At 32.4% G+C, this 13,599-nt stretch overlaps 1 long non-coding RNA gene across 1 annotated transcript; it reads left to right on the top strand.

Moving 5' to 3' along the window:
• Window positions 1-790: 790 nt before the first annotated feature.
• Window positions 791-3,880, top strand: LOC148211841 (uncharacterized). Its single transcript, XR_015790175.1, has 3 exons — window positions 791-1,932; window positions 2,018-2,056; window positions 3,598-3,880. It is a non-coding gene; the product is annotated as an uncharacterized LOC148211841 (long non-coding RNA).
• The last annotated feature ends 9,719 nt before the right edge of the window (window positions 3,881-13,599 follow it).

Genomic DNA, 13,599 nt, shown 5'->3' with positions numbered 1-13,599 from the left:
CAGACAACTCATTCTCAATCCTGAGTGAGTTATGGACTCCTACCCGTAAGGGCTCGTCCTTTGAGCTGTATGGGTGAGAGTGGTCCGAGTTGCCGACTCAACATTCCTACAATTTTGGGGACGAGACTGAGTGGGGAGTTGGGAACATAACTTTACAAGATGAAATTCACTCCTCCCCGACTTTAGGGGAGTTGATGAATGTTCCTTTTAGTACTAACTCCGGGACTTGAACAAGGGGCCCCACCTCTCACTGGCCCGAGAGGGACTTTCGGTTAATGGTAGGACCATGATCGGGTTGTTCATTAGAGGATCAGCGATACTTAAGGTAATTTGACCCATTTGTAACGCCCCGACTTTTCAGGTTATTTTTAATTTAAGACTTGGATTGTGCCTTTGGACTTCTCTCTTTTGGATAAATTAAATTTTTGGATTTTTTTTAGTTTCGGAGTTCAGGAATTAAATTAGAATTTAAGTTTAATTTCATTGGGCAAAGATAAATTAAGTTTTCAATTTTTACAAAGAGGTTTTGAATTAAGTCCTAATTCAAAGTTTTAGAAATGTAATTTTCCCTTTTTGATTTGATTCTTGGGTTTTAAAAAAAAATTAGTTAATCATTAAAATAAATTTCTCAAACCTTTCTTTTAATGAGTTTTCCTTTTCGAAAAAAAAAGAAAACTCTATATTTTGTTTTTACAAGGCCTAGAATATGGTTTTTATTTGGGCCATTACTTTTTGGATAAAAAGAAAATAAAAGAAAAACAAAATTAAAACAAAAAAAAAAATTAAGAAGCCCAAAGTCTCTTCTTCCTCCCCCTCTTTTCGTGATGCCATAGCCGCCCTCCCCTCTTCCTTGCATTTTCCGGTGAAGTAGCGGCAGCGATCGGTGTCCCTGGCACCAGCGTATGGTGGTTGCAGAAGACTCATCCCTCTTCGAGGCGGTGCGACAAAACTCACGCGTTTTCAGCCCATCCGCGCGATTGACAAAACCGGTTGGAGTTCGACAGTCGACAACAACCTCTCCTCGTTCAGATCTGTCGACCCACAGTGGTTTGAGAACAGATCTCCACGGGGTGACCCAGACGTTTGCTTTAGCGTTCAGCAGCGTCGGAGGAGGATTTGGAGCGTTTTCCTCTGCTGCAAAACGTGGACAGCAACATTTTTGGTAGTGTTTTTCTTCATTCTGGCGATATTCGACCCTTACCCACACCTATCCAAACTAGATCTAAGCTACCCATACATAAGCGAAGTCGTTTTGTGGTAACGGACAGCAAAACAAAGTCGCTGGAAGTCGTTTCGGCACGTTCCTCTGCTGCAAAACGTGGACAGCAGCACTTCCGTGGTGTTTGGCGCTTACCCACACCCGTTTGAAACCCGATCTACGTTACCCACCCTTGCTCGAGTTAGATAAGAGTTACCCACACCTAAGCGGAGTCGTTTTGTAGTAACAGATAGCAAAACGAAGTTGTTGGAAGTTTTTTCGACGCGTTCCTCTACTGCAAAACGTGGACAGCAGCAGTTTCGTGGTGTTTGGTGCTTATCCACACCCGTTCGATGCCCGATTTACGTTACCCACCCTTGCTCGAGTTAGATAAGAGTTACCCACACCTAAGCGAAGTCGTTTTGTAGTAATGGATAGCAAAACGAAGTCGTTGGAAGTTGTTTCGACGCGTTCCTCTACTGCAAAACGTGGACAGCAACAGTTTTGTGGTATTTTGCGCTTACCTACACCCGTTTGAAACCCAATCTACGTTATCCACCTTGCTCGAGTTAGATATGAGTTACCGACATTCAAAGGAAGGTTGATTTGAGTTACCCATTTCTTTTCGGCGTAGGACCAGCAAGCCCGAGACTTTTCGAACTCAGTTTTGAAGTGCCGAGCTTTTTCGACATCGACCCACACCTAACCCAAGAGATTTTAGAGTGAGTTAGTAGGTAACGAATCACCTCAAGCTTGGTTTCATTTAATTTAAGTGTTTCCAATGGATTTCTAATGCAAATGTAATCTCGTTTGTTTTAGGGAATCCTTCGGCGAGTTTAGTAGTGTTATGGGCATTGGGTAAGAAGTTCTTACTTGGGGGATGTTTGTTGTATGAATATGTATGAATTGTTTGGTGCTTTCGGTGTGTTTATTATTTATTAATATGTAAGTTGATTGTGTCTTTGTGAATATTGGCTAATGATTATAAGTAGTTGAATGAAATCATGTTGGTTCTGGTTGTTTATAATTGATTTGCTTTGCGTTGTTGGATTTGATGCTTAGTGGTATTTCTGAAAGCATTATGGATTATGAATGGTTTTATCGTTGTATGGTTGTGTTCATAAAAGCATACTGAAATAATGTGGGAGAAATCTGTTGTGTTGCGCATGCATGTGGACCTGTCATTTCATTTTTAGCTTACTGTTTTTGATTCTGGAAGCATGCTGGTTTTGTTATGAGATAATTTTTGCATGGGTCATGGCCTAGAAAGTATGTAGGACTCTGGTGAGAGTTCCGAGATGTAATAAAGTAAATGGAGAACTAATAGGGCCAAAAAGGCTGGCACGTCACAAGTTGGGTATCGAGGCTCCAGGTGCAAAGGTCGGGGATCGATAACCCAACTTGGTAGAGATGAGTGTCGAGGCTTCGGGTACAAAGGGTCGGGGGTCGGCACGGTGATTCTATTTTGGTTAATTAGTATTGGGTCTTGATGTGGTGGTGGTCAAGGACCAATACGTTGAGTAGTCGTCGATATCTTGGGGATAAATGTCAAGGGTTGATGCACAGTTCAAGGCTTTGGGGGTAAATGGCAAGGTCGAACGCCAAGCTTCTGTAGATGAGTGTCGGGCTTTGGGGATAAATGGCAAGGGTCGATACGATTCGAGGAGTTAGACTTGGAGGACTAATATAATGTGATGCACAGTTTGAAGCCTTGGGGATACATGGCAAGGTCGAACGCCAAGCCTCTGTAGATGAGTGTCGGGCCTTGGGGATAAATGGCAAGGGCCGATACGATTCGAGGAGTTAGACTTGGAGGACTAATATAATGTGATGTACAGTTTGAAGCCTTGGGGATAAATGACAAGGTCGAACGCCAAGCCTCTGTAGATGAGTGTCGGGCCTTGGGGATAAATGGCAAGGGCCGATACGATTTGAGGAGTTAGACTTGGAGGATTAACATAGTGTGATAGGTTAGGAGTTGCTTGGAGGCCAAGGACCAATACGTTGAGTAGTAGTTGAGACCTTGGGGATAAATGTCAAAGTCCAATACCGAGCACCGTAGAGAAGTGTCGATGCTTTAGCTATGCGAAGTCAGGGGTCGGTACAACTCGAAGGAGTAAGTCTTGGAGGAATCAAGAAAAAGCACTAGTGAGTTAAGATGCGAGGCTGAGTTTGACATGTATGGTAAATTTTTTAGTTAAACTTATACATAAACTGCTTCTTGAAATATGTTTATTTTATTTAAGGCTCGAGATTAATGATAAGCATGATGTGTTGATTCTTTGATAAGCATGACACGTTGTATCTTTTATAAGCATGCTGTTTGTACATGACCCGTTAGATAAGGGCTGCTTACTAAGTACTGTGGTTGTAATCATCCCTCTTTTTCCCCCCTCTAGTTTTGCAGGTATCGAGCTGGCTCTTGGGATGGTGATGGCGAGGAGGAGACTTGACTAGAGAGACCATTTAACGCTGCATCGTTAAGTTTTAAATTTGGATAGGATAGTTATAGTTGTTTGTTTGTAACTGAGTATGTTTTGAGATTATTAAATTGGGTTGTCAAGTTCTATTTTTTAAAGGATGTGCTAGGGCTGACAGTGCACTATTCTTTTGAGATCATACATTTTGTTTAGCTACTTGAACTTTGACGATGTGATCTATTGAGGATATTTATCAGGATAATACATTTGTTTAAGTTGAATTTGAATTAGCCTTCTCTTCGCTGCTATTCGAGAAAGTTAGTTTTGTGTAGTGGATGATTTTTGATTAGTGAAGATTGCGATGAAAAGTTTCTATAAGGTTGGATTGTTACAAAATTATTAACTGAGAAGGATTTGAGTTCGTTAGTACTTTAGCATTGTTTGTTTTGTTTAGCGCCAGCTTATGTAAGTGTTATTAATCAGAGTAGCGCAGCAGAAGCGTGGTGAGAATTGTCAAAGTTTGTATTTCTAGTGGTTTAATTCTCTAGTACGAGTGATACTTTTTAAGTGGCTTTTAGTAACGTTCCCTGTTTGAATCCTGAAAATCTTGGGGCGTTACATATCTATGGTTACGAACACTCGTGAAGGATTAACTTGCCATAATGATCGATATCCGTGAACATAGAAATATTATATAGTGAGAAGAGTTCATGTGTGGGGTTTTAGTGGAGTAACCCGTAGTTAACGTATGTTAATTAAGGTGGTTAATGAGTTTAATCAATTAATCTCGTAATGTTTGAGCTTTTGATCTATTGGTCCATTAGGTCCCCTTGCTAACTCGTAAAGGGTAATTAAGACTTGAATTAATTGTGTATAACACAATTTAATATAATGTATGAAGATGTATTATAGAACTATATATTATGAAAGAATAATCTGAAGATGATTCATATTATAGGTTGAAATTTAATGTGAATTAGATTCATATCAAATACTAAAAGGTTACGAGATAAATATATATTTGAATATGATTCAAATATTAATTGATTTAATTAAATTATGTTTAATGAATGAATGAATTAAATAATAATTAATTAAATAATAATTAAATTAAAATACTTTAATTTAATTAATACTTTAATTTATTTATTAAATTAAATATATATTATATTAATTAACTAAATTAATTAATTGGATAAATTAATTTAGTTAACTAATTAACTCATCACATCCCAACATTTTTGCTAGGAACTCTCTCTCTCCCTCTTCCTCTTCCCTCTCTTCTTTCAAACACAGAGAATGTTTGGTTGCTGTTTTTCACTGTAAAAAACGGAAGAATCTCTCTCTCTCAAAAACCAATATTCCATGTACGTTTTCTTTCTAAAGAAGGATCCCACAGTCCAGTTCTTAGTCATTGAGACATAGCAAGGTAACGTGGTCGTAGTGTCCAACCTTTGAGTTCGTGCATTCGAGATCGTTTGTTCGTGCCGAAACAAATTCCGTGCTCGAGGAAGAACGGTTGTCAACGGTCTTCAAATAAGTCGTTTTCTTCCTCCCAAGAGGCTTAACCTCTATTTTTAATAGAAATGTTATGTTTTTAAAAACTGGAATCATAGCGTTTTTAAACTGAGTTGAATCACAAGCGATCAACCACTTCCGTTTGGGATTCGATCTCTTCATATATATATCACAAACTATACATTACAACAATACAACACATAAAATTTATGAAGCAACGATTCCATTCCACAAATATGCAAGCAAATGTCATAGAACTTTTCCTCCAAACAACTCCAAAAATTGTTTCCCCACAAGTTAATATAACAATTTTGAGCCAAATAAAACTAATGCAATGTTTAAAAGTAAGAAACTTACCTCGTTAATCAAATCCTAGCAACCTCCGACAATAATCCGAGCAACCATGAATAAAGAAATCTACACCAAATAAGATATTTGAGCAAAACAAATGTCATTTAAAAACAAACTTTCTTATGCTCCTTTCTCGCACCTCTACCACTTTCCATGAGTAGAAGACACATTCTTTCAAAATCAATAAAGTAGTTCCCAAATTTTCAACTCTCCATCTACTAGGGAAATATTATTATTATGTTCCACTCACATTCAACTCATATCATCAACTCTTATCTTGAGTATGTATAATCAATAAAATTGATTACAGTGAATTTTCATTTACAAAAACTATGTAAATAACGAAAGTAAAAAGAGAACGAAGATGGGCGGCGGAGACGCTGGGAAAATCATTTGACCACGATATTTCCAAAGGTATTCTAATATCAATTTGCTCCAAAATTATTATTACTATTACCTAATTCTAGGATATTTCCCCCTTGTTACTCAGGTCAGACTGAAGAGATACTTGAAAATGAGAGGTTACTAGTAGAATTTTGGGCTCTCGTGAAGTTTTTTAAACGTCACAAAACCCTTTTGTGACGTTTTTTATGACGTCACATAAACCCCCATCACGAAAGGTATTCGTGACGTTTATAAACGTCACAAATTGTAAATTTGTTGACATTTTGAAAACGTCATTAAACATACAGGTTTTCGTGATGATTTATAAATGTCGTGAAAAAGGATTTCGTGACATTTTTTAGCCGTCATGAATTTCACTTTTCATGACATTTTTTTGAACGTCACTAAAAAGATGCGTTGGTGATGCGTAAATATTTTGTGACGTTTAAAAACGTCACGAGAAGTGAAATCCAAACCTAGAAAAGCGAAATTCGAACCTAAAAAACATCATAGAAGATTGATTTCGTGACGGATAAAAAATATCATGACATCTATTTCTCGTGACGTTTTTTAAACGTCACAATAGCATGATGTTATAAACGCCGTCACAAAAAACCGATTTCGTGACGATAGAGAAGCGTCACAGAAAATTGGTTCAATGTTGCTAAAAGACGACCTTGAAGAATTATTTTGTTGCTAAAAGATCGGGAACCAGAAACCTATTTCGTTGTTCATCAACATAGAATTTTATATAACAAACTTAAACATTCATATATGAACAAAGTATGATACAATATTCTTCACACATACCAAGTACAAATTACTACCAAGTACAAATACATAATGTAACATATGTCTCATACACTAACCCAACAAAGATGCCCATTCATCAATTTGCTGCAATCCTAATTTTGACTTCTTTGAGTTCGTGAAAGACCTAATGAGGAAAACAATACCCATGTTAGATAAATAGATAACCAATAAATAGATAAGAGAAGAAAACCACTTCTAAAATAATAAGTTCTATCTATTAAAGAGTGCAAAGGGGTGAGAGGATAACTAGATATTCCACACATTGTTAGAAACATCATATTATCCATTGTTAGAGCAACGTTTCTTCAAATTCAAATTTATCAAGTCGATAAGAAAAGAACTACCTCAACTTCAAATTTATCTATTGTTAGAATAACGTTGCTTCATGAACTATAATGGAAATAAACAAGATGCCTACACTTCTTCTACATTCTTTAGTAACATAACACAAAATATCAATAATCAATATACCACAAACTAGTAGTATATCACAAGGATTAAAAACAATCATCGTCTAACGAGTCTATCAATAATCAAAATTCAAAAAACTATTTTCTGAACTGACCAATAATCTGATAAATGTGGTAATTTAGCTATAATTATAACAAATAAGATCGATTAAGATTGATTTAAGATTTTAATGTCACAGTATGAATGACGATCACAACAGTTAATAACTTACTTTTGTTCTATTGAAATTAAGATGGAAATGGTCACAACAAGCTTAAGTACATCAGGATGCAGTCTGACAACATAAAGAAACCTAGAAACTTCTTGTTCCTAATACCAATCTTGAAATCTTTATAATCTATCCTTGTCATATAATGCAATGATAGACAAGTTACAAAGAGTCATGTTCTTAATAGACTGCAGTTAGTTGAAAATTAATAAATGAATAACTGTGTAAAACTTTTTTATTCATTCCAACATAATGTGTACAACTTCATACCTATGATGAGTGATATAAAAACAGACTTCATACACATGATTAGTGTAAGTCCACTGTTATTTCTAGTCATTTGAAACCAAATAGAAAAACAAAGTTACCAACTTTTCCACAAATAGAACTTCATAATTGAAAATTTAGCACTAACCAAAATGTTGATTGCATCTTTTACCTCCAGTATGAGATCAAATACAATCAAATATAAGCATGAAAAAATATATAGATTAAGAGAGATATTTATACAAGAATGAACTTTGGTCATACTAATTAATAAGAAGTTCTTATTTTGTAATGATACCAATTTCTACCTAAGCAGAAGACAAAATTCTTGAAGTCAAGAAAGCAAAAATAACAAGAAAAAACTTGGTCACTTAACCTTCTTTGGAACTTATGACTTTCTAGTGGTGAGCATTATACCAAATACGAAAAATCAAGGTCAAAGGAAAAGAATCCAAGATGGAAAAACTGGAACTCAATATAATGCATACTCCACAACTACGAAAACTAAATTATGATTAAGTTTAATGAAAAATATTACACATAAATGTAAGTTTTGATTCCATATTTTTAACAAACAAGGTCTCGAGAAAAATCTAGCTAAAACCCAACATTTTACACTTATACACAAGAAAAATAGTTCAAATCGTTAGCTATTTAGAGATAAAATCATAAAATATCAAAACCATAAACAAGCAAATAGTTCCAACAATTAGCAAGCATAACAGAAAGTCCTTACCATTAAAGAAGTTAGTTATAAGTAGCCATTTGTTTATCCATTGCCATTGTGCTTCATTAATCATCTTTGATTGAATCACCTTGAATATCATCATTTTCCTAATTTGTCTTGTCAAAAAGAAAAAAATTTAGACAAAACAAGAACTATTTATTTTCATTCAAAATGTAATGCATATGTGCTTGATGAGAAAAATGTAATGTTTTACCGTGATTGTAGTGATAACAGATCATAATAAAACAATTATAAACAACTTGAATCAATCAGAGTCAACAAGAACATCCAACATTCATAGAGAAACATCTAGCAACAATATCCAACGAGCGTTAAGAGATAAAACACATAGATTAAAACATGACATTCATACTAAGCACACAACAAATATCCCTCTAAGTAAGAGCTATTTACTGTTGACTTTTTGGCCCTTAATCTCAGTCAATTAATTTAATTAATTAATGTTTTGGTGGTAACAAACACACTTAGTATTAATTGTTTTTGGTGTGTAAGAATTATTGTTATAAAACATAAATTTATTATGAGCTTTAATAATATTATATGATGTACCGATAATACATATTTTGTTTGTTGATATTTTTAGTGTTTTAAAGTGTCCATAGCGTAGAGCTCGATATGAGATTCCAACAGATTTTGAATTACCCAAATTGGAGCTCAAATGAAGAAGTTCTAGCCCAATGAAGTTGAAAGGATAAATTCCCAAGGTGGATGACGTGGTAGTTGAATCCTACATGGACGAATAGAAGAGGACATGTGGTGAGCTGAAATTTTTTAGTTTATAAAAGAAATGAGAAAGAAAAAGAAAAGAGGAAAAAGAAATGAAATGAAATGAAGAAAAAAAAAAGAAAGAGAAAGAGCGTTGGGAAATTAAAAAAAAAATCAGCAGCGACGTTGACAGGAAAAGAAAAAAAAAAATCCTAAACTAACCATTTGAGTGTTTAATATATTATTATTATTATTATTTTATTCAATTAAATCTCAACTTTTTATTTTCAATCATTTAAGATCCTACAACCCAAATTCAAATTCAAATTCAAATTTATTTTCAAATTTTCCTCCTCTATTTGAACTCTTCATTCTCTCAAAATTTTACAACTTTCTCTCCAATTTCTATAGTGTTAATCTCTTTTCAAAGCTTCCATTTTTGTTCTAAATTTCTTGAGAGATATTTAATTTGAGAGATATTTGAACTATTCCATTTTTATTTTTCTAAGCCACTTGTGGACTTTATTTTGTAAGAATTTTTCTTACAAAATTGTGAGCAAAAAAATTGTGTATCCACTCTTTTTAGAGAGTTTGTGAGGTTGTATTCAAATTCCATATCCTTTGTAAGGGTTGCTCTTGAGCCCGAAAAAGAGTATTGTAACGGTTTGATCCTAAACCATGGAAAGGATCGGATTTTGTTCTTGCTCCCAGAAAAAGAACATTGTACCAGTTGGACTCTAAGCCGTGGAAAGAGTCAAGTTCTTCAATTGAACACTCAAGAAGAGCTTGGGAAGTGGGGTAGGCCTTGTTGCTGAACCACTATAAATTTCCGGTGTCATTTTCTCTTACCATTCTCTATTTAATTTTTGAAATTAATTTTCTTTATTATAAATTGTATGAAATTAATTGCTATAATTTGTTATTCATATTTATGTGCAATATTTGGATGGTGAAATTAATTAGGGTGTTTGTATTTCTAATTTATTGTTTAATTTGTGATAAAATTAATTGTTCCTAAAAAGTTGTCTTTATTTGTTTAATTTCGACCCACCTTGCTAAAAAGTTTATAAAGTTTCATTAAATCCTATTCACCTCCCTCTAGGGTTGTCATACCGATCCAACACTTACAACTCGCCTAAACGCTCCTAACTTCTTGACTCAGATTGAAACCTAGGCAACAAGGTAAAATTAGCATGTTACAACTCAGTCTTGACTACTAAAGTTTGTAGACATCGTATTTGGTCCAACTTAATTTTTGTTATTTATTTATTTATTTTTATTAAGTTTTATCTTATTTTATTTTGGTTATTTTTATTTTTGTAAGATAAAGTTTCAAGTTAGATTTGTTTTTATTAAGAGAAAAAGGTTTTATCAATTAGTTTTATTTTTGTTTTTTTAAAAAAAGATTTTATTTTTATTTTTATTTTTTTATTATTGTAATATTTAGCATTTTATTAAAAAGATTTTCTTTTTGCAGATGGATTGTTAATAAAAAAGAGTAAGAAAAATAGATATTTTAGATAAAATTTTTTTTCATTATTTTATTTATTTATATATATATATTTTAAGTGATTTTGTCAAGTCTTCATCCCACCAAAGGTGCCACATTTCCTACTTCAATTCTGTAGCTTACCGTTGTTTTTTGCACATATATAAAGAGAGGGTTCTGTTTAGTTTTTAGAGAGGGGAAAGAAAGAAGGAAACTTCTACTCCTCTCTCCCTAACTTTACCATAATCACCTCTTCGTCGATCATAATCCTTTTTCTCAACAACCCGATCCGCCAATCCGCTTCTACTCCAACTAATAAAACCATAATATTCCTTACATAGGTAAGCAAGATGGGCTCCGTTACGTTTGTATTTATTTATTTATATTTTTTCTATCTATTTTTTTTGTTGCTAATCGTGGGAGGGTAAATTTGCAGACTTTGAGGGTAGATTTTTGGGGTTTTTTTGGTTTGTTTTTGGCTGCTAATTTTATTTTATTTTAGTCTTATCTTTACTGGTAGTACCGTGTGGATAATGAAATTGGGGCAATCTTTTTGTTTAACTTTAAGTTTTCAGGTGAATCTTATTTTTTTTTGGTTTTTTTTTTATCTTTTTTTTTAGCTTTAAAAATAAGATTTTGATGAATATAATTTGTTTTAAAATTAAAGAGTTTTTCTTTAATTAAGGTAAATAAATAAAGCTTTAAAAGATAACATTTTGTTCCAAGTTTTAAATAATTTTCTTTAAAAGTGCAAAAGTAAATAAAATTTATTTTTTTCACTAAGTTTGACATCGAGTTTTATTTTTTTAATTTTGAAGGAGATCTTATTCTGCAGAGTTTTTAAAAGAGGAGATATAAAAGGAAGATTAAAAAAAGAGAGGAGATATAAAAGGAAGATTAAAAAAAATCATTTTAGGGGAAAAGTTTGTTTTAGAATAAAATCTTATTATTATTATTATTATTTTAAATTTTCAAATATTTACAGATTGACATGACTTGAATCAAGAAAAGTTATCAAATTCAACTTAAAAAAAGTATTAAAATGAATTTTTTTAAATAAATAAAATGTTTTTTTATTTGTTTGATGTAAAAATCTTTGTAAGTTTTTTTTTAGTTTAAAAAATAAATTAAAAGTTTTGTATTTTGAAAAGGAAACTTAGTTTCTATCTTGAGCTGTAGGTATAGTGGTAAGAAGTTTGAGTATAAAAATTGCAGGACCTAAATTCGAGTTTTTGCTTGCCAAAAATATATTTATTTTTTTCTGTCCTTTTTTACAAATAATTATTTTACATAAAAGGTTTTTTTAAAATATTTTTTCCCTTTTTTTTTTAAACAAATTTCAAATTTAAAACGTTTGTATGTTAAAAAGGAACCTTAAATTATATTCTAAGGTGTTGGCATATTGGTAGGGCACTTTAGTATAAATATTTATGGTTCAAGTTTGAATCCTCGAGTGTCTAAACCTACTCCAATTGGAACCTTCCAATATTCTCGAGGTGATATAATTTTTTCTAATGGTCTTTGCGTCATTCATAAGTTTACTTTATTATAAGTTTTAAAAGCCAAGCACTCTTAACTTTGGAGTTCTTACGATTGAGCCACCAAAAAGGAAGGTGCATCTTGTTGTATAAGTAGTGACTATCAATTCTTTTTAACCCTTTATTGACCATTCTTCAGTAGTCTCAGGATCCCTTTCATTCGGATGTGGTACTGGTTCATTCATGTACCCCTCCTCTAAGGAAACCAGAGATTTTTTTTAATCTCTTTTTCTCTAATCAATTTCTTTTCCTCCCATGGCCACCACTTTCTTTTTATCCCTAAAATCTCACTAAGCCACCTTTTTGTTTTGTTTATTTTTTTCCTTTCATATTCATCCTCCTCTACAAACCAACAATGAGTTCCGACGACGAGCCGATCCGATAACTTGCAGTAGCACGACCTAGATGACCTCCAATACGAAATTTGGCAAACCCAGATCGGCTAACTTCATGTTCCGGTGGAAGAACTCAGATGGTACAGTTGAATTTTATATCTACGCATAATACACCATTTTTTTAAAAAAATGTTCTTTTTTAAGTTGGAAGTATCCTGTACGCAGGATACCCCTTTATTTTTTAAAAATGTGTTTTTTTAAAAAAGATTTCTTTTAAATATAAGAAACAATCCCTTTAATATGTTTTGAAAAGAAAATAAAAGATTTTGAAAATAATTTTGTTTTAAAAATCAAAATGAGTTTCCCTTCTTATTTTATTTTATTTATTTTTATTGCAAAATAAACAAAAATTTCTTTTAAATTAAAAGGAGAAGGGTTTTGTTTTTTTAAGTTGCAATTTTGATTAATTAAGGTCTTGAGAATTTTTCAAATCTATTTTTTTTAACTTTAAAATGAATGTTTCAAAAAAAAATTATAATAATAAAATACGTTTTTAAATAAATGAATAAAATATTTTTAAACAAGTTTGTTAATTATTCTTTTGGGAAGAATCTCAACAAATAAAATCTGTTTTAAATAAAACATTTTTTTGAATTAAGAAATAAAGTTTTCTTTTAAAGAATCTCTTTAATTTCGAAATAAATAAAAAGTTTGTTTTTATTTTTTTTGGTTTAATTTAACAAAATTTGTTTTTTTAGTTTAAAAAAATAAATTAAAAGCTTTGTGTTTGTAAAAGAATACTATGTTAACACCTTTGGTTGTTGGTATAGTGGTAAGATGATGGTGTTTTAATATACATGACCCAAGTTTGAATCCTCATGTGCCTCGAAATAAAATTAAAGAGACTTGAGTTTTAATTTGCATTTCACAAGTTCAAGCTTGTATTAAAATGATTTTTTTTAAAAATAATAAAAGTGAAAATAAAAAAAATCATTTACCTTTTATTTACCCACATTTGTTCATTATATATTTGTTATCGATATGCATCTACATTACATTTATTTTACTTTTTTGAGTCACATATTTAGCCTACTTGTAAATGAATTTAGAAGTGTTGCCTTTCAAAGGGATTTTAAACGTCCCTATGTAGGCCC

This window comes from Momordica charantia, assembly GCF_013281855.1.
Source record: "Momordica charantia cultivar OHB3-1 chromosome 4 unlocalized genomic scaffold, Mcharantia_2.0 BLBB01000004.1, whole genome shotgun sequence".
Classification (NCBI taxonomy): domain Eukaryota; kingdom Viridiplantae; phylum Streptophyta; class Magnoliopsida; order Cucurbitales; family Cucurbitaceae; genus Momordica; species Momordica charantia.
Note: the sequence above shows the minus strand (reverse complement) of the source record. Positions and strands in the feature narration are given on the sequence as shown.